The sequence below is a fragment of the Mangifera indica genome, chromosome 19 (assembly GCF_011075055.1).
Source record: "Mangifera indica cultivar Alphonso chromosome 19, CATAS_Mindica_2.1, whole genome shotgun sequence".
NCBI classification, from domain to species: domain Eukaryota; kingdom Viridiplantae; phylum Streptophyta; class Magnoliopsida; order Sapindales; family Anacardiaceae; genus Mangifera; species Mangifera indica.
In genome coordinates this window covers 6174913-6197806 of record NC_058155.1, presented here as the reverse complement: position 1 = coordinate 6197806, position 22894 = coordinate 6174913, and positions in this window count along the sequence as shown.

The window sequence follows — 22894 nt, the reverse complement described above, 5'->3', positions numbered from 1 at the left end:
AACCCATTTTGGGTAAATTGAACCCTTGAGATCATCCCTCCTCTGTGTCAATTCATCATGTGAGTTGAAACAGGAGGAGTAGTGACCGGGGTATGAAAAAGTAATTGTGGTTTTAATGGCACGGCAAGGGGGGTAGGTCGAAGTTTGACAAATAGTGGCATTAGTGAGCTTGTCTTTGAGAGATATGATGGCAATGACAATGATTTTGGTATAATTCTCAATAAGGTTTTCGTTGAGTTTTAAATAATTGAACATTTTGGAAATAGAGAGATATGATATTAGAGACAATTGAAGGGAGAAGTAATTGGTAAGATCGTCAATGATACAATCAAGAAAATTAAAATCAAAATCAAAATTGAGTTTGATAATTTTTGTTAAAGTAAAACTCTTAACAGAAAAGAAGAGAAAGAAAAAATAAGAACGAAATAAAATAAAATAGCAAGAAAAAAATAGTAGAATGATTATTTCATAATGAGTAATAATATATGTATAATTTTTATGTATAAATAATTTTATATTATCATTGAATAATTAAAAATTAAAAATTAAAAAATATTTAATTATATAATTATATAATTAATACGTCAAGGCGGTGAAAAAATATTTTAAAAATAATCCAGACAAGATGGTGGATCGGGAGGTCGCCACGTGTTGGACCCATCTAAATTCTATAAAGTCGCCATTGTATAATTTATTATTTTTATTTAAACTTGAACATTGAATTTGACCCTTGTTTTTTTTTCTAATGAGACACTTACCTAAGAATCCACGCATCCATTTTTCTTTTTTACCTATTATTTAATTAGTTTTAATATTGAATTTGAATTATTACATAACTAAAATTCTTTCAATTCTCATGTTCAAGGTTTATGGGTAGTTCAGAACTGAATTTATTGTTGGAAAAAAAGTCAGAAATTACTTAATATAGGAGAAAAGAATATTCAACGCCATGCCAATGGAAAAAAAGGAGAAAAAATATCCAATAATAAACAAATTATTAAGGATAAAATATAAAATTAATAATAAAATTATGTATATAAAAAATAATATAAATTTATATAAAAATAATGATATCAATTGTATGATTGAATGATTTTAAATTAAAAATAAAATAATATTTATCATATATAATAATAAATTATTATTTATATATATTACTTATTCATATAATATTATTATAAAATTAATTATAATAATATAATCAAACTTGGTATGTTTAATTATATGTAATAACATTCGTATAGACTTTCTTTCATGATGTCATGAAGTGGTCCAAGTCAAGATATGATGTTCTTCTTTGTCTTTTAAATTTTCAAAACTCCCCTTAGAGTGTTACGAAACATAACTAAAAATATGGTTAGATTCAGTTTAAATAAATTTAAACAAAAAAGTATTTTAAAAGGAGTTAAACACTAGTTTGAGTTCAAACCAAACTTTAAGTTCAGTTCAAAATTACAATCAAACAAAAATAACTAAAATGACATCGTTTTGATATATATTAGTAAAAATAATATAATTTTAGTTGATTTGTATTAAAAAATTTTAAATTCATGAGTTTGATGAGTCAAACACCTCTAAAATTTGAATTCAAACTCAAAAATATTTAATTCTCAAGTTTGAGCTTATTTAAGTTAAATATCAATAAACCCAATTTAAATCTAATTCTAAGTGGAACAAACTCTTATTGGGCATTATTATATGACATGAATAATTGGTGAACATGATCAACCACTGCAAGAGTTACATCACACCCATGCTAGGTACATTAAATATTTGAGATCATCCCTCATCTGTATCAATTCATCATGGGAACGGAGAGAGAATGAGCAATGACAGTGGTTAGAAGAAGTCGACGTGGTTTTAATGACATGTCAAGTTGAGTATGTTGAAGTAAGAGAAAGCGGCATTAAAGAGTTTGTCAATGGCTTTATTACAATTCTCAAGGAGGTTTTCATTGAATTTTAAGTAGTCAAAGATTTTGGAGATTGAGATATTATTAAGGTAGACACTAGAGGGAAAGCAATTGTCGAGACTGTCAATGATACAAGCAAGAAAATCAGAGCCAAGCCAAAGTTGGCAACTTCACTAGGATAAAACTTTTGACTGAAAAGAAGGAGAGAGAAAATGAGAATGGAGAGAAAGAAAAGGGTAGAATGATCATTTCATAATATATAAAATAGTAAAGGTTAATTTAGTAATTGCACATCTAGAGCTATAATATGCATTTTTCGTTAATAACAATTAATTTAGAGAAAAAAAAATAGATAATTTATACCTTTGTTACAACATCTATTCTGTGCACCAGACAAGGTGGTGGGATCGGGAGGTCGCCACGTGTTGGGCCCATCTAAATTCTAAAAAGTCACGACTGCACAATTTATTTTCTTTTCCAATTTCATCCATTTTTCTTTTCCAATTTTATTTTAATTAAATACTTATCTAATAATCCTTTGACTATCATTAATTAATTTCATGCTTTATCAGTTTCTAATTAAAAATGAGTTTAGAACAAGATTAGGTTATGTTGTCGTACAAATCCTTTTTTGTTTTTATCTTTTTTTTTTAATTAGTTTTAAAATTTAATTGAATTATTAGATAGCTAAATCTTATTATTTTTTCAATTCTCATATTCAAGGTTTATGGGTAGTTTGGAACTGAATTCACTGTTAAAAAGTTAGAAATTACTTAATATTGGAGAAAAAATATATATATTTGAATAATTAATAATCTAATAATAATCTAATTCAACACTCTGAGTCACAGGATGTGATGTTTATTTAAAATTATTTATTTTAAATATATAAATAAAGATATTAATTAAAATAGATTTAAAAATTTACGATTAAATCTTTTTAAGTAAATTTTTAATAAATTTATTTTTTTAACAAACTCAATATTTAATTTAACAATATCCTTGCTATTTGGTAATTACTTTATTTCAATCAAATTTTTCATGTGTTAGCATTTTTCTTCAACAGTGTTTTCTTCGACAACATACTCTCATATCATCACATTGATTATAAGTTTAGTAACTTATGAATTAAAATATTCATAAACTTATTTTAAAATAGGTTGATTTTTGGTTTTATTATCGATATGTTCAGATCATAACAAAAAACAGAAACAAATGCGAATAAACTACGAGTGTGAGTGTGAGTACATCTTCTGTTTGTTTTGTTGTTTCAATTTGTTATGCTATTTTTTTTTTCCGTTTCAAGTTTGAATTCTTGTATTTTTTCTTCTGTTTCCCAATTTTTATGTTTATTATTCAAAAAAATTTTAGCAGTGAGTGAGTGCAAGTACGAATGTGGTCAGAATTCGGCTTTCTTCTCCTTCAACGAGAACACAATACAAAATCCAACCAAAATATACATACGACTATTTGTAAAATAAATCATCATAACCTACAAACCCTAAACCAAGTGTTTATAAATATAAAAGAAATGAGTTGTTGTCACTTTGTTATGCGTTCTAACTACATAATTAGAGGTGTAAATGATAAGTTTTTTTTTTTTAATAAAAGCATCGAAGATGTAATTTTTTTGTAACAAAGAGTACTATTTGAGTCAGAGCACTACTATTATTAGAGTGAACTAATTATATCAGGTAAGATAAATCATAAATCTAATAATCAATTTTATAATTTATTGAATCAAATAAAGAGACCAGTTCATTTCAGATTTGAATTCGGTTTGACTCATTTTTTGTTATCAAAATGATATTATTTTAATAAATATTGATCAAAATAACGTCGTTTTGTATTAAAAATTTTAATTTAAAAATCTGATTAGTAGCTCGAGGTCGACCGAGCTAAGCTAAAGTCAGCTCGTTTTAGGTTTGATCGAACTGAGCTTGAACTAATTCAACTATAATCTAACCCTAATTACAATCAAGATTCTTCAGGTCGAAGAATTCACAACATTTGAACAATCATCCATAATTATTCATTCCAAAATGACCTTTCCCTAGATAAGACAAACTAAACTGGTCAAAGATTTATCACCATAATTTTCTTCATTATCCTATTTAATCTAGTTTTAAATTTTGATTGCAATTTAAATAGCAATAAAATTATATAGATATATTTATAATATATAATTTGAATATATAAATGATTATATTATTAAATAATTTTAAATTAAAGATAAAATAATATTTAATTATATAATAATGTATTATTTATATACCTAAATTTTATATGTATTCATAATATTACTATTTAAATAATTGGAATTAATTTTCATTGAGCTGTATTTTTTTTTATTATTATCAAAAGACAAGTAAATTGTGATAATTTGTGATAATTACGAGTATGAGGTATTAAAGGATAATCTTGATTTCATTTTTATTCTTCATTTTTAATTAATATAATAAATAATATAAAATATATTTTAAAATAATTATATCTAAACATATTTAAGTAAAATAATATCTTGATATTTTTTTAATATTTTTGACTAAATATAAGTATTATTTATACCTATCAATTTTTATTAAATTTTATCAAATATTGTAATCATTTATATTTAATAATCTTTTAAATAATTTATTTTTAAGATAATTTTTTATTTTTAATAAAAAAATATTACCTAAATTAAATACCATGAGGAAATAAAAATAAATATCTATATTTAAAGATACCCTACCTTCTAGATGAATTGAAATTATGCACTCTGTTAAAAACTTACCAAAAATTCTCTTTTTCATTTCCTGTCGTCAACAATGTGGTGTTTCCTTCCCTCGCACAACCACCACCACCTTCTTCCCCCATCCCCCCCACGCGCCGCACCCCCCACCCCCACCCCCACGCCCCAGCCCCCAGCCCCCCAAATAATGTCAATTTGTTGCGGGGTAGAAGAGCATAAGATTTGATGGGCAATGCCATATTTTCGAAGGTGTTTTTATAAGAATGTTATTATGAATTCACCACCACCGTCTGATTGAAAAATTTTAAGTGGTCAATCAAATGGCATCTCGACCATTGAATATGTCACAAAAATATCATAAAAATATGATTTACAAATTAAGGGATGAATCCACAGACAAAGCATAATGAAGAAAGCCATGACAAGAGGAAATTGGTGCAGGCCCCTATGAATCACAACGAATTCTTTCCAAAGGTGAAACCGCTTTATTTATGGAAGGAATCAAAAGATAAGTACTGTTAACTGGTATATAAAAAATTGGAACCAGATGAGGCTTTAAATTAGAGAGGGTAATTTTGATTCGATTTTATGGGTTTTGATCTTTACAAAGAGTGAATTCTCTCAATAGAAATAGGAAAAGCGACAGGGATAAAAATAAAAAAAAAGTTCATAATTAAAGATCAGGATACACATGTCTCCTTCTCGTTTTGCCTCTGTTTTTGTCTCTTTATATTAATATATTTATTTAAAATATTAACATATTTTTATAGTTTTAGATTATTTATGTTTTTTAAATTTATTTAAATTTTTATTGTATTTATTAAAGTGGTTAATATATTATATTTATAATATTTAAAATAATAAATTAATTTTAATTTTATTTTTTAATATATTTATCTTATATTTAAAAAGTATAATAAGGAGTTTTTTTTTTGTAAAAGCAAGAAAGAGATTTTTTTTAGGGAAATTAAAATAATTACCCCAAAGATTAAGGGGCAAAACGAAATTACCCCAAACTTTTAACATTAAACGAAAATGCCCCAAAATTGCGAAGAGACGAAAATGCCCCTCCACTCAAAATACTCCATAACCACGCGCACAAAAGCCAAACACACGAAAACAGTCCGTTTTGAACTCACGTTTCGCGCACTCGGCAACTCCGACTTTATCCGGCGATTTTTTCGACTTTTCCGGCAACGACGATGGACAAAAAGGTTAGTAAAACAACCCTTGTCATCTCTTTATGCATTTCATTTCACAATTTGAGCGATTTGATGTGAAATTTGGGTGTAAATTGCGTTAGGGTTCGGTTTGAAATTTGGGTGTAAAATGCTTGATTGTTTGTTGATTGTGATGAATTATGTTAGGGCTTTTATGTTAGATTAGGTGTAGAGTTGATTGTTGTTGAAATGGAGTTTGAAAAACGAAGTTTGGAGGGTGAAACGTGGCCACACGAATTCGGCAGTCACCACGCGAATGGCGTAGTGACCACACGAATTCGTGTGGTCAGAATTCGTGTAGACGGGGAGGTGTTTTGAACTTTTCAAACTTCGTGGACTACACGGAATCGTGTGGTTGGGGGTGAAACTGCGTATTTCATCGTGTGGTGGGCAATATTAGAAATTAGAAAACTTGGTGGGCTGGCAAACTTACGGTCAACCCCCCGAATTCGTGCGGTGGACGCGCGAATTCGCGAGGTTGACGCGCGAATTCGCGTGGTGGGCCAAATTGCTGTTTTTCAGAGTTATCCAGCATGCGTTTCCTCTGGTTAGAATCAGGGGGGCAGAATACAATTCTATTAAATTTTAGGGCTTTTTTGATATTTTCCATATGCGATTAAATTAAAATTTAACCATCTTAAGGTTTTTTGACGTGTAGAATTCGAATTTGATATCTATTTTTTCAAATAAGGCCTCTATGTATGAAATTGAATAATTTCTTCCATAAAATTTATATAAATTTAATATAATTGTAATTTAATTTTCATACAGGTAGCTGTACAAAAGAGAAAAAGAGACGAAAGCAAAGATGAACTGCGATTTCCTCTCGAAAAACACTTCAAGGCTCAAGTTACTACACGTGGATATAGAGATATTGGAGCCGTGATCAAAAAATTATTAACAGAGAGACAATTACAAATGTTTCGACGTACATGCTTCGGACACTTCCTAGAGTTGAAGGATAGTCGATTTAGTGGGGTCCTAATACATTCTTTCATCCTTCGAGCGGTAAATAAGGTGACTTCGGGAGAGGAGTTATGGTTTTGGGTTAACGACGTGGATGTCAGATTCAGTGCGTGTGAGTTTGCTATTATGACAGGCCTTCGATTTAGTCATTTGGTAGATATCGACCTCTACATTCCATCGAAGGCTACAGATCGGATCCTCCAGACATATTTTCACGGCTGTAAATCAGTTACATATGCTGATTTGAGTCGTGTTTTCCAGCAGAGACCGTGGGGGGAGGATGACACTGATGCAGTTAAATTAGCATTGTTGTTTTATCTTCACATGGGGTTATTAGGGAGTGACTTGAGGAAAACAATTCCCCAGAAGATATTACAATTAGTTGATCATCTGGATGGGTTTAATGCATACCCGTGGGGAGTACGAGTGTGGCAGATGACATATCGCTCTATATGCGATAACATCTCCCGAATTTCTATAGATTCCGGTCTGAAAAAGAAAAAGGAAAATCAGCTTAAGCAGTATGGCATTATGGGATTTCCATTAGCATTTCAGGTAATTATTATATTTATTAATTCAAACAAAAAATGAATGTTTAAAATAAAATTAGTTTAATATGATTGTAAATATATAAAATAGTCGATTTATATTGATATTGCAGTTTTGGATTTACGAGACGCTGGACTCGTTATTTCGATGGGTAGAGGAGTCGCCGTATGTGGGAGCCGCTCGGATGTTGAGATGGCACACGAAGGACATTCCGGGATGGGATTCTATCTCCGCTATCTTCACTGGAGATCCAGTAAGTACTAATTTATTCAGTATTAACATATACTCTGGATATGACAATAATAAATACTTAAAATAAATATCTTGTAGGATGATGTTAATTTTCCATTAGATTTATCTCCGGTTGAGAGAGATACGGAGTGGTATGAGGATATCGTCCGATATACAGGGATGTCGGATAGTCGATCTTCTTCGACGTCAGGAGGTGCACCATCGAGTCCTCGTGACGTTAGTTCTCCGATCGTTGCTCCTCCTCCTGTTGATGCTTCTGTTCAGCCCCCTCCCACGTGCCCGATTAGCGACCCTATCGAGGAGCTTATATCACCCGGTCCCGGGCCTAGGCCCCCTACCACCGAGCAATAATAGTCAAATTTATTAAATATTGAGAATATTTGCAAGGATCTTTGTAGACTCAAAATAAAAAAATCAATATAAAAAGATAATATTCGCAGTAACAATCAGAAACATTAGGTTTACAGAAACAGGTACAAGTACAACATTTATATTAAAATTAACATTCACGAACATTAGAGTTACAAAAACAAGTAGAAAAATAACATTTATATTAAAATTAACAAGTACAAATAACAAGTGCATTTATTTCCCATCTTTCTTCTTTCTTCCTGAACTTGATGGTACAGAACTAGGTACTGGAATAGGGCTTCTGCAGTTTTGTCTTGTATGTCCAGGTTGATGACATCGGCTACAGATAAGTTGTTCAACAACCTCTCCTTGAGAAGGCCGTCTGTTTTTATTTGCTGGACGTCCTGCACGACGACAATGCACATATGGTGGGTGGATAACAGTTGCCTCCTCCGGATGAACCCACTCTGACTGATCTCCCAATGGATTGACTGCGTTTGCATAAACTGTTCGATAAAAAGCTGTGCTGTAGTATGAATGCACCCATTGAAGGCAGGTTGTAAGCTTCATATATCTGGCTACAGCAATAACGTGCATGCAGGGAATCTTTGATAATTGAAATTTCCTACAAGTATATGTATGCTCCGTCAGGTCTACCAGGGCATCATATTGGCATTGGCCACTACCAAGAACCTGGTATCGCTCAGTTGTTATAGGACGCACTTCTAAGTTCGATGACTTCCGTACACGTTTTGCTATCTTATCTTCAACCCAAGGTGTGACTGGACTGGTACAAGCATCTGTAAATCATATAAATATAAATTAATCTGGTTAGTAATCAAGTATAAGTTTAGTAACACATATTTATAACATAGTATAACAGTGAATATGAACTTACTGGCATGATTTCTTCTTTCATAAAACCATCGCTGTAATGTACCTCTAATGAACTCGATCAGCATAGTAATAGGTAAACCTCGAGCATGTTTGACTAAGGCGTTAAATGACTCAGCAATATTGATAGTCATTACATTGTACCTATGCCCTGGAAAATATGCTCGTGCCCATCGATCAAAACCCACTTCATACAAGTATGTAGTTGCCTTAGGGTGCAAACGGGACAGTGACTTCATGACCTGTTGGAATTCAAATTCAGTGTACGCCTTGGCTGCTTTCCAATACATCCATGCGACTTTAGCATTCTTTTTGTACTTGGACCGCATGTTACAATGGAGATGGTGACAACAATAACCGTGATGCACACCAGGGAAAACTTCAGCCAATGCAGAAAATATGCTGACATGTCGATCTGAAATGATGGCCAACTGAGGTACCTCACCAATACAATCCCGCAACTTCGTTAAAAACCAGCACCATGTGTCATGATCTTCCCTGGGACCAATCCCAAAAGCAAGCGGATATATTTGATTATTCCCATCTAATGCGACAACAATAAATAGTTGACCCAGATATCGACCCTTTAAGAAAGCAGCATCAATACAAATAACCGGTCGAATATGATGTTGAAATGCACGGATACTACAACCGAACGCCATGTAAAAGTATTTGAATTGATCCTCCTCATCCGTTAGTATATGTGTCACCGTCCCCGGATTACAACGCTCCAAATTAAGACAATACTCTGGCAACAACATAAATGACTCTTCCGGTGTCCCCCTCAATGATTGAAGCGCCCAATTTCTCGGCCGCCATACTTGTGCGTATGATATATCAATTTTATATCGGTCGGCGATATCAGCAATGATCTCCTTCGGTCGATAAATACGATCAACTAAGATGAATTTGGTCCTCAAAATCTGCCCCAAAGCTCGAGCACCTGTTTGCCTATGATGAGGTAATATCTGATTTCTGCAACATGTGTGATAGCTATCCAAACGACGTAATTCAAAGCTATCAGTTTCTCCCACCCTAACTGCCCGTGCACGCCATTTACATTCTTTGTTACGACATTCAAGAACCCATCTAAGCGTGTCTGATTTTTTCACTCTAAATTGATATCCCCTACGAAGTGCGTCTTGAGTTATCGCATCAATCACATGTTGTTTACTAGGAAATAATGTACCAACTTTTGGAGAATCAGTATCCGTCGATGTTTTAGAGTTTCTAGATGTAGATGGTTGATCAGGAAAAGGTGGTAACCAATGAAATGCATCAGTAAGAACATTCCCACCAGCAAGATTTATTTCTGGAAAATAACTCATACCTCCAATATCGTTATTACCATAGGTCTTCTCTTCAATCTCTGGTTCTTCGATTGGAATATTATGTTAAACCTTTCCATTAAATTCACTCCAGTCTGGAAAAGTTGCTTCGCCCCCATTAAGGAATTCTTCTGCGTGATACAATGCATCAACGTTAACTTCATTTATATGTGCAAAATCTTCCTCTAAGAATTCTTGTTTCGGATTGATCTGGATATTTTGCATCTCTTCTACACCAATAGTTTGATTTTCTGGATAACTGCTCGACTTACCACCTTGAAAATCTTCATTCGCTTGTTGAGTCGCGTAACTATCATCAGTAAATGTAGTTATAACAAATACTGGAACACATTCTTTGAAGAGGTTAGATAGACCGTTAAGAACCTCAACATCTTCATCATTCGAAATTTCTATCGGAACACCGTCGTCGAGATGCCTCGGTTTCATGCTTAACTGAATGTTAAATATCCGTCGATCTATATTACACTTGTCGCTCACTATTTCGATTAATTCTTCGAATGATGTGTGTTCTGGAATTTTAATCAATTTCCTATTACCTCCAACATATTTTATAACATTATCACCCTTTTCTATCCAATTTCCCCCATATCTAATTGAAGCATATCCAGCCATTTAGATTAATCCTACAATAAAATATATAATCAACATAAATAATACGGCTGAAAATAATATTTACATATGTCTATTACATAATTATTCCTATTCCATAATTCAATTATATATTGTGACTACTTAAATATATCATATTTTGTTATTAAACTTTAACAAATAATAATTTAATTTAAAAGGATAGTTTTGGTATTTAAGAGGATATTTGGGGCATTTTCGTTAAAAAATTTTAATATGAGGGTATTTTTGTTAACTCTTAAAATTTGGGGGTAAATTATATATTGCCCAAATCAAATATATAATTAACATAAATAATACGACTAAAAATAGTATTTACAGATGTCTATTACACAATTATACATATTTCATACTTCAATTTGACAAAATAATATTATTAAACATATCCTAATAATTTATTATATAAAATATCACATATAATTACATTATTGATAAAATAATAACGATTGAAGTAATATCATGTTATCCTATACTACTATAATATTTAAAACATAACCTATCTAATTTTTATTATTTTACATATTACATACAACTATAATTTATTATATAAAATATCACATATAATTGCATTATCAATAAAATAATAACGATTAAAGTAATGACAGGGATAAATACCTCGTAATGACGAACTTTTCTCTTCACGCCCGAAATCTTGAACACGAACTTAATTTCTCTCTTCAGAAATCTCTCTCAGATATGTTAAAAATGAAGGAAGGTATGTGGTTTATATAGAAATAGAGGAAGGGCAGTTTCGGTATTATTTTGGGGCATTTTGTTTAAATACTTTAACTTAAGGGTATTTATGCTTTGACCCCAAAATTTATGGTAAATTTGTTTATTACCCATAAATAAAATAGTAATTTAAATTAGAAGGGTAGTTTTGGTATTTAAGGAGATATTTGGGGCATTTTCGTTTAAATACTTTAATTTAAGGGTATTTATCTTTAACCTCAAAATTTGAGATAAATTAGTTTATTACCCCACTAAAAAGGGCATTTATTTAAATTTCCCTTTTTTTTATGGGGATGAAAAGGGGATGGAGTGAGATTTTTTTAATAGGGAGAGGATAAAAAATTATTTTCATCCCCAGGGATTGAGAATAATTTTTATTCTTGTAATAGAGACAGGTCAGAAAATGCGTCAGAACTAGGGTTTCCATGTGAAACGTGGACATTATTGCTGCTCCTGTGGGAATTATAATCTATAGGGTTTGAAGAACCCCAACCCCCCCTCCATACCTTTTCAATTACCATTGTTGTCAGAGTAGCCACCTGAACGATCTGGTTTCCACGTCCTCTACCAGCGGGTTGACGAAAAGAGCATCGGTTTTAATTAATTGCGTAAGAGTATATATTCTGTAAGATAATTTTGCATAAACAAACATAAAATATATAATTTTAAATTTATAAAATATTCACATAAATTATAAAATATTAAAGTTAAATATTAGAGTCCTAAGAATACTTAAATTATTATACAAATTAAATTTATAAATCTATTGAAATCATTTATCGAAATCATTTTTTAATGTGACTTGATTTTTTACTTGAACAGGTAAATTATAATGCATGTATACTATATTTTATTTTGGAATAAAGATTTAACTAATTTATAGTAAGAGAATTGACTCTTATTAAGTTCTAGTAATTCTCAAACCCATATTTATGTTGTTTACTCATATTATAATTTTTAAATATATTAAATTTATCATTATTAACCTCTCAAACTTATTTATAAATTAATGTTAAATTATTTAATTATTTAATTTTATTAAATTAAAATTATAATTAAAGTTTATTTATACCAATAAATTTTAATGTATTCCTTTCCGTAAAAATATCTTTCTAGGACGACACGCATCTAGAAAAGAAGTGTGAGCTTCTTTTAATTTTAAAGCGAGATCCCATATTTTTATAAAAGAAGAATTCAACTTACATTTTAGGGCTAGCATGAGGAGTCATGCACATAAAATAAACTATTCATAAAACAATCATCCGATGAATGTGCAAAGAATACAAATAAATTGTAAACATAAATAAATTATTAAGAAACATAATTCCTCTCATGCAATCCTCTCAGCCAGCATGACTCGTCCCAAATCTATTAAATTCATTACTTGTTAGTAGATGACCTTTTAGGTACGTTAATTTTTTCCTAACATGTTTAACTTTTTTTTCAACTTCATAGTTATGTATCATTTTAATACTATCCTTGTCACTTGAGGTATTTACACCCAACCCTAACTTTGTTGACATGATATGCATGCGCAAAATATTTAAACTTGTCAAAGCATTTTTAATAAAACATTTTTGAATTTTTTCATTGCTTGCCATGTCAATCGGACTTGGGTGAGGTAAAGATTCAGTATTCTAAATCATAATTGTTGCAATCCCTCTTTCCATGCACACATCATCATAGATTGTTAAGATTAACTATCACCCTACTGTGGGCGTGTTAGCTTGCCTTACTTTGGGCTCATGTGCATGAAGTTGTTCATTGATATCCCCTCCCAACAATCTTCATAAAAATATTTTCTCTTGGGTGTTCATAAAACTAAAATCGAATCCCACACGCATGGCTATGAATTTGTTGACTAGTTTGTTGGAACGATTGTTCATAAATCTAAAACAATAGTTTATCCTAATTCAATGGAGTGGGTGTCCTTTTCCACATAATGATTATTCTCTTTTTTATTTTTAATAGTTGTTTGTTCTCTATGAACAATTTGTAACACTTTAATTAAGAACATAATTTAATACAACTATGCATAGAATATAGAATACTAAATTTTTATATTAAATTGAACATAAAATTAATAATTAGGGTTATAGAAAAACTTGTTTGAGTCATATTTCTGAAACCAAAGATCTTGAGAATTCCACTTGAAACTTGAAGATTTGTTATAACAGGTCTTCCACTCCAGAAACCTCCTTATGGCGGCTTTGAATGGGTAAGCTTATCAAAAATTAGGTTTTGGATTGGGGACTTAACCTATTTATAAGAAATTATCTGGACCTTTCCATTAAAGGTCTAATAACTGAAGGTCCACACTAAACCGTCTACTCAGACTAATAACTTTTAAGTGTATTGTATATGTCTTTATTGATCACTCAAACCCATCTGTAAACTGGCATTGGACTATCCAATTATCTGATTTTATAAAATCAAAATTGTAATTAATGTTAGCCCACATCAAAAAATTTCTAACATTCTCCCACTAGGACAACATTAATTATTTTATTTTATTTTATTTAAAAAAAAAAACAATTTTGACTCTCAAGTAATCAACAATTTTAACTTTAAGTGACCACTACTTATAAAACATAATTGTCCAAAGATAAATTATACTATAATAAACAATCTAGTTGATATGAATATCAATAACGAACCAAGACATTACTTATGTACTATATCGACACAGGATTGTCCTCGATTACAATTACTAATAATCAAATCAACGCAGATCAAGTCTGGGAGTGTGGCATAACAGCACCCAACAAGGTAATCATAATCTGTATTATATCTCTGTCAGTCCTCTTTATGATTTCTCTCTAACCTTTATGTTTAAAAAAAAAACAAGAGAAATCCCTTTGCTTCCAATGAAGCTTGTATGTTTCAGTTTTGCTCGAGACTAATGAAACATACTTATATAACTGTCATCCTCAAAGGAAACTTTATCTTAAGACACATGTTGTACCTTAACCTTGTACATGCACATATATTCATACACAGATAAATATATAATCAAATATTCATATAATAAGTTTGCAAACTCATAATTATAATAAATCACCCAATAAAACAATGTCATAAAGTCAAGCAGAAAATAACCAGAAATTACTTCAAGACTCCCACTAACCTAAGACATCAAAAGATTCTAATACACCCATATTTACCACATGATCTTTAAAAACAATGGGTCTGAGTCTTTTGGTTAAGGGATCGACTAACATTGTATCTGTACTAATAAGTTCCACCACGATGTCTTCTTTCTTTATAAGGTCCCTGACTGTGAGATATTTTAGCTCTATATGTTTTGACTTGCTACTGACTTTATTGTTTTTGTAAAAGAACACAACAACATAATTATCACAGTAGATCACAAGCGGCCTAGAAATGGAGTCAACCACTCGAAGTTCAGAAATATAATTCTTCAACCATATGGCATGGGTAGATACCCCATAGCAAGCAATAAACTCTGCATACATGGTTGAAGATGCTACTAATGTTTGCTTGACATTTTTCCAGGATATGGCCCCACCTGCAAGCATGAAGATATACCCTGAAGTGGATTTGAAGTCATCAGGACATCCACTGAAATCTGAATCAGAATATCCCACCACCTCAAGAGTTTCCATTCTTCTATACATAAGCATGAAATCCTTAGTCCTTTGCAAATATCTCAAGATTTTCTTTGCTACTACCTAATCATCAGAACCAGGATCAGCAACATATCAACCAAGAACATTAACAGCAAAAGTTATGTTAGGTCTCGTGCACACTTCGGCATACATCAAACTCCCAATCATACTAGCATATGGTTTATCCTTCATGAATGCCCTTTCAATATCATTTTGAGGACACTGCTTGATAATAAACCTATCTTCTTTTATAACAGGTACATTGCTAGCTCTACAATCTTGCATTTGAAATCTTTTAAGAACACGCTCAATATATGCCTTTTGAGATAAGCCGAGTAAACCATGATTTCTATCTCGGTGGATTTCAATGCCAAGAACAAAGGAAGCTTCCCTAAGATCTTTCATGTCAAAGGCTCTAGACAAAAACTGTTTAGTCTAAAAAGACATACTGCAATCACTGCTTGCAAGCAAGATATCATCAACATAGAGTACCAAGAAAATAAAACTGCTCCCACTGATTTTCATATACATAGACTGATCAAACTTATTTTCAGTGAAGCCATGTGAGGTCACAACCTCATCAAACTTAAGATACCATTGTCGAAAGGCCTATTTTAAACTATAAATAGACTTTTTAAGTCTACATACCATGTGTTGTTTCCCATCAATCACAAAACCATCTAGTTGTTTCATATACACCTTCTCATCAAGATTACCATTGAGAAAAACTGTCTTTACATCCATCTGATGAAGCTCCAAATCAAAATGTGCTACTGAAATCATTATGATTCTGAATGAATCCTTTGAGGATACAGGTGAAAATGTCTCATTGAAGTCAACCCTTCTCTTTGAGTAAACTCTCTTGCAACCAATCTTGCTTTGAATCTGTCTATCTTTCCTTTAATATCTCTTTTAGTTTTAAAGACCCATTTACAACCAATAGGCTTAAAACCTTCAGGTAGCTTCACAAGATCCCAAACCTTATTTTCTTTCATGGATTGCATCTCATCTTCCATGGCTTTCATCCACATGTCTGCACTTGAGCTTTTAATTGCTTCAAGAAATGAAACTGGATCAATCATATCTCCAATATCATACTCATTTTCAGCCAAATAAACATATATATCTGAAATGACAACCCTCATTTGTCTTATTGATCTCCTAAGGGTACTTCAGCTACAGGGTCTTGAATTATATTTTCAGGAATTTCAATTGGTGTAGAGGTTTCTTGAGTTTTAGTTGTCTCTATTCGGATAGAATTATTAATCTCAAATGAGGCAGAGGGAATGTGACAACTTCTTCATGATCCTTGACAGGGGAACCGACAATAACAGAAATCTCAGTAGGTACTAAAACATCATGAATATCAAGCTTAAGGAACTTAGCAGTTTGAGACTTAATTATCCTTGTGCCATAAGAAAGACAGTAGAACATGTATCCCTTAGAATAAGATGGGTATCCAATAAAGTAACAACTGATGGAGTGAGGATCAATCTTTTTCTCAATAGGATTATAAATCCTAACCTCAGCAGGGTAACCCCAAACTCGAAAATGGTTAAGGTTAGGCTTTCTACCAACACATAATTCAAATAGTGTTTTAGGAACTGATTTACTAGGAGCTCTATTCAGAATATAAACGACAGTTTTGATTGACTCTCCTTAAAGATATTCAGACGAGTTAGTTCTACTTATCATGCTTCTTACCATATCCATAAGTGTGCGATTACGCCTTTCAGCCACACCATTTTGATCAGGACTCCCAGGCATGGTATATTGAGCAACTATACCATATTCTTATAAGTACTTGGCAAACGACCCCATATGTTGACCTGAATCTCCATGTCTTCTATAGTACTCACCCCCTCGGTCAGACCTTACTACCTTAATAACTTTCCCCAATTGTTTTTCCACTTCAGTTCTAAAGATTTTAAATTTCTCCAAAGCATTAGATTTCTCTTTAATCAAATAGAAGAAACTATAACGAGAGAAGTTATCAATAAAAGTGATAAAATATTGATAACCACAAATTGTAGTAGAGTAGGGCCTACTAATATTAGTGTGAATCACTTCCAATAAATCTGAACTGCGAGTTGCCCCCTTCTTTTTAGTCTTGGTTAATTTTCCCCTGATGCAATCAACACAAACTCTAGATCATTAGAATTTAATGAGGGAAGGTTATTATCTCTTACTAGTCTTTTAATCCTCTCTTTAGAGATATGTCCAAGCCTTTTATACCACAATAAAGAAGATTTTTCATCAATAAAGAATCTTTTCCCCACATTCTTTTCAACATTCATAAAAGTAGGAGTATTGGCTGGAGTCAGACACACACAATATAATCCATTTTTCATAACACATTCACCAACAACTTTAGAATTTAAAGACAATGCAACTGTAGATTTTTCAAACTTAAAACAAAATCCAACCTTATCCAAAGTCGAAACTGAAATCAAATTCTTTTTAAATAAAGGTACATAGAGTGTATTATTTAACGCTAACTTAAAACCACTTTTCAACATAAGACAAACAACTCCTATATATTCAACTTTAACTTCTGCATGGCTTTCAACTCTAAGTGTCGTCTTAGCCTCACTTGGTCTCTTTTTGTTTTTGAACCCCTATAAAGTTAAAGTAACATGTACAGTTGCTCCACTATCAAGCCACCAACAATTTGGAGATATATCAACAAAATTAGATTCAAAACACACAAGACTTAGTGGGTTACCTCTTTTTTCTAACCAAGACTTATATTTCATGCAATTCTTCTTCATATGACATTTCTTTTTGCAAAAGATGCGCTTACCAGGATCTTTCTCCTCTGTTGCATTTGAATTTTTCTGGCCTTGACCATGCCTTTTATTCCAATCATTTTTAGAAGCAATAGGATTAAACTTGCCTTATATTTTTTCTTACCATGATCATCTTTAGAATGAGAAACAAAAGGAACCACATAATTCTTTTCCCTCTTGATCTTACACTCCTCAGCAACACATTTAGTAATTAGATTATCCAAGCTCCAAGTTCCCTCTGTGGTGTTATAAGCTATTTTAAGCTAGGAAAAGGTTTGAGGTAAGGTAGCTAGGGCATGATAAACAACAAACTCATCAGGTAAAAAGACCTTATGATTCTTCAGTTTGTCTTGAATATGAACAAGTTTCAATATATAGTCCCTAACACCCCCAGATTCTGTATATCTCATACTAATCAACTCAGTAACAAAAGATAAAGCTTCATTATTGTTAGAGATATGAAATTGTTTCCCTACAACAATGAAGAATTCTTTGGCAGTCTCATCAACTGGTGGTCCACTGAGAAGATGTTGAGCCATAATTTTTTTCATAGCCATCATGCATAAACGATTTGACCTCTCTCACTTACCAAACAAATCTTTCTCTTCAATGGTACTCTTATTAGTAGTATCAACTAGTTTATCTTGAACAAGTGTCATATCCCAATCACTAGGGGTGTTCAAAACCGGTTAACCGAACCGCTTTGCCCATTTTTTGAACCGAACCGAATTTTTGATTTGAAAAAAATCATGAACCGAAACCGAACCGATTTAAAAATTAACCGATTTTGAACCGAACCGAAAATATCAATTAACCAAACCGAATATTCGGTTAACCGATTTTTGAATCGAATTTTAAAAAATTATCATATTTTATTATTTTTTCTAATTTTTTGAAAATTTATTCAATATTCTATTAATATTTTATTAAATTTTTATTCGATTTTTTAAAAATCGATTCGGTTCGGTTAACCTATTTTGAAAATTTGGCAAACCGGTAACCAAACCGAAAATTCGGTTTTTATATTTTTTGAACCGGTATCCGAACAAATTTTTCGAATAACCTATTTTTCGGTTAGAGTTTCGGTTTAAAAATCGGTTTGATTCGGTTATCGGATAATTTTGAACACCCCTACCAATCACCCATAGCCATAGCAAACCCAATATCTTGCTTCCATTGCTTGTAATTACTTCCAGTCAGGACCTCAACAGTAACATTGCTATTGTTCATAAAAATGGAGACTAAAAGAAGATAATGCAACAAATTAAAACATGAGCAACAATTAATTAAAGTAGCTTTAAAATAAATAATGAAACTTGATAAGCTACACCTTAGAGGGATTCCTTGGGCGTCATCATTGACTCACCTTTAGGCAGAGAAAATAACATGCAATAAGGGTCCCAAAAATAAGGTTATATATATAAACTTTATGAGAATCTTTAGAACATATGATGTTAAAAAATAACATCACCTTTGGGCAGATATATTTTTTTAGATCATAGTTCATCCTCTTTTTAATATGGCAACAACTTTATGAGGAGCTTTCGAACATATGATGTTCGAAAATGATATCACCTTTAGACATATATATTTTCTAGATCATAGTTCATCCTCTTCTTTATGAGATTGTTTGATTGATCTCAGTAATTAAGCTTATATTTCCTTTATATTTAATACACACAATAACCACCTTGGGGTAGAAAATTATATGTATTAAAAATTACTGAATGTATCATTCCTTAAGGGAATATTTTGTAAGCCTCAAAATGTGTCGTTTTAGCGATCGATATTCTAAGGACTCACAAATTATTCTCTGATACAAAATCATATTGCTCTAATTTTAAGATTTCATAAGACCTAATACCTTATGATCTCTAGCAACCTTCCTAAGTTTGTTACATCTAAGTTTGTGCACAATAATTAAAAAACTTTACCCAAAATATTTAAATTTTAACACTTTTAAGCCCTAACAGAGTAAAACACGCCAACACCGCAACCAAAACTTATTACATGCGCTACCACAATCCAGGAAACATGTTTCACGTGCCTCCACGCGTTGCCAGAATGATGCACATGCTTCCACGTGTCGCTAGGGCTAATGACGCACCTCCGCATGCCCAGACGCACCCCAGCACTACTTCATGGCGCGTGACTGCATGTACAAGTACCAGATTTGTTTGGGTCAGGTTAACCCATATGTAGTTTGGGTCAAACGACCCAGTTTGATCGAATTTGGTCAAACAAGTTGTTTGACCCTGTAGGTCGGGTAATCGGGTTAGGAAAACCCATATCTGACCCGCGATATTCAGAAACCCTAATCACCGAAATTCAAGATCTCTATGCTTGATTCCGCCACGACCTACATTGATTCAATCGCATACTACAATATATCTAATTTTAGTCAAGATTTCGTTATTACACAGCAGCAAGTGAAACAAGAAAACTGAAAAAAAAAGGGAAAGATCGCCAATAGTTTTCCAGTCGTAGAGAAAAATCGTTGTGGTTGCCACGACTCACATCGGTAGTGATTACGACGGTGCCACTACCAACATGTACTATTACAGATCCTAAGGTTTGTTTATGCATGTGTTTTTTAATCAAAATAACAATAATAATTGAACAAGCCCTAATCTGAATAATAAAAAAAATTTACCCAAATTTCAATTTTCCAAAAAAAAAATCCAAATTCTATATCTATGTTGATTTTCTTTGATACCACATGTAACACTATAATTAAGAACATAATTTAATACAACCAGACATAGAATATAGAATACTGAATTCCTATATTAAATTGAACATAAAATTAATAATTAGGGTTATAGAAAAACCTGTTTGAGCCATATTTCTAAAACCAAAGATCTTCAAAATTCCACTTGAAACTTGAAGATTTGTTATGACAGGTCTTCCACTCCAGAAACCTCCCTATAACGGCTTTGAATGGGTAAACATATCAAAAATTAGGTTTTGAAGTGAAAATCTAGCCTATTTATAAGAAATTATCTGGACCTTCCCAGTAAAGATCTAATAACTGAAGGTCCACACTAAACCGTCTACTTATACTAATAACTTTTAAGTGTATTGGACATATCTTTATTGATTACTCAAGTCCATCTATAAACTGGTATTAGACTATCCAATTACCCGATTTTATAAAATCAAAATTATAATTAACGTTAGCCCATATCAGAAAATTTCTAACACGATTGTCTAATCTAATTTATTATTTGTGTATTTTGAACTAATACTCTATTGAGTATGTTCTACCAATTTTACATTTCGACCAACAGTTTTCTAATATCATCACACAAAAATGTAAGTTTAACAAGTACTACGGTTATTCAATCACCCCATCTCATAAACTTGCATGCAATAACAACCAGAACAACAATCTAAGTGAAAATTATAATTTTAAAAATCTCATATTCATAACTTCAACTATTTTTATGTCATCATATACATTTAGGGTGATGATACCATGGTAAAACCATTTTCTCTAACGGTGTAATAGCTCCAATTAAAAATCCAGTGAGTCTTTGATAGCCTACAAGAGATTTTATCAGGGTAAATAATTGTCTTCCTTAATTTTGATGGTAACAAAATTGGTGATGTTGATGGTTGGAGGAGAAAAATATGTTTGAGTTGTGTCGCCATTGTTGAGAAATTCCCCACTCTAGCTTTGACACCAAATTGGAGAACAAACAAAACTTGTAAAATACAGTGTGTATTCTCTTAGAATATATATAAAAGAAAAAGGTAACTAAATTCTATTTAGGGAAATTGGAATTTTTACCCTTATTTTAATTCGTACATACATAAATGCCACTTATTCTAAAACTTAAACAAATATATCAGAACAATAATCAACTTTTCCAAAATACCCTTCTTTAATCTTTTATGCAGAGATTCGCTCTCTTTTTCTCTGCAAAATCTCTGTAACTTTTTCTCTCTTCTTCCTTATCTTTCAAGTGATAAAGGAATCATGCAGAGAGATCCTCTCTCTTCTTCCTCATCTTCAAAAACAAAAGCAGAAAGGAAAAAATTGAATTTTTCAGATTAAGAATTCTTCAAAGTAAGGATTAAAAAAAAAAGAGCAACCTACAAGAGCTTAACCACATCCACTTTATACATTGGAAGAAATGACGATCGAAAAAGATCATTTAGTAGGATTTAACTAAAAAAAATAAAAATTAGTATTGAGGATTTAACTGAAAAAAAAAGCTTCGCATTTAATTAAAAAAAAATCGTTAGCGTAAGTTAACTGAGTAATAAGGTCAACACCAACCCTTATTTTATATATATTATAATATATAATATTATTGTATATATTATATTATATAATTATTATATAACTATATTATAGTATAATTATATGAAAATGGTTGACGCCAACAGTAATCTACTTTTCGAAAATACCCTTATTGAAATGACCCATGCAGAGAATTTTTGTTTTTCTCTGTAACTTTTTCTCTCTTCTTCCTCAACTGAGGAAGGAATCCTAACAGCATGATAATAAAATATTGATATTAATAGAAGGAAGAAGACATGTGATTGAACAATAAAATCTGTGAGAAATCTATTATAAAATATTCAAATTGGACATAAGAGAGGGAGGGACGAAAATTATTAAATTTATTAAGAGAATTAACATCTACTGTAAAGATGAAAATTATAAAATCATCCACGTTTAGGTGAATATTGACTTAACCCTGTATGTTATGTGTTTTCTTTATAAATAATTGAAAATGAAATAAGTATGGTATATTCATGTTCACAATAACTTCATGTAAAATTTAACTTTATTATGATTTCATGTTGTTAGATTGTTTAATGCTATTATTTCATGTTGTTTCTATTGTTTAAAATTGTTATTATTGTTTAATGTTGTTG